Source organism: Egretta garzetta, unplaced genomic scaffold, assembly GCF_000687185.1.
Source record: "Egretta garzetta isolate BGI_Z169 unplaced genomic scaffold, ASM68718v1 scaffold5, whole genome shotgun sequence".
Lineage (NCBI taxonomy): Eukaryota > Metazoa > Chordata > Aves > Pelecaniformes > Ardeidae > Egretta > Egretta garzetta.
The window spans coordinates 3,725,668-3,726,190 of NW_009259707.1; the positions used below are offsets into that span (position 1 = coordinate 3,725,668).

Genomic DNA, 523 nt, shown 5'->3' on the forward strand with positions numbered 1-523 from the left:
GACAGCAGACAGGATGGCACCTGCATGTCCTGGGGCAGGGCTTCCCTCCCTTCCCACCAGCAGCTGTCCCACCAAACTATTCCTCTCCTCGATGGCGGGAACCATAGCCAGCTCCTCATTCCAGGCAAAGTAAGCAGCAAGGACTACAGACAATTTGTCATTCTCCACCACCCCAGGCCACTGCTTGCTTTGCCTGTCCACAGGGCTGAATAGGAGAAAAACACACTCAGAAATCACACTGGTGCTGTTGCACATTTAAAACACCTACAAAGGAATGAAATGGGCATCTCAGCTGATACATGAGAGAACAGACAGGGCTTACTCTAAGTATGCCTATGTGTCCATGCTCTGAGCTTGTGTTAGTGAACAGAGTTTCTTAATCGCAAAGAATGACATTACTGGCTGTACATCACTGGCTCAGTACGGTGGCCCATGGCTGAGGGCCACCCAGTTACAAAGTTTACAGGTTTAAGGACAGTTAGCAGAGCTGGCTGGAGGATAAGCTCAAGGTGGTGCCTTCAGT

The 523-nt window shown here is 50.3% G+C and overlaps 1 protein-coding gene across 1 annotated transcript in view; it reads right to left on the reverse strand.

Annotated features, from left to right (window-relative positions):
- Positions 1 to 523, reverse strand: part of LOC104126400 (sodium/hydrogen exchanger 2) — a 33,872-nt gene that overhangs the window by 14,247 nt on the left and 19,102 nt on the right. The gene's annotated exons all lie outside the window — the stretch shown is intronic.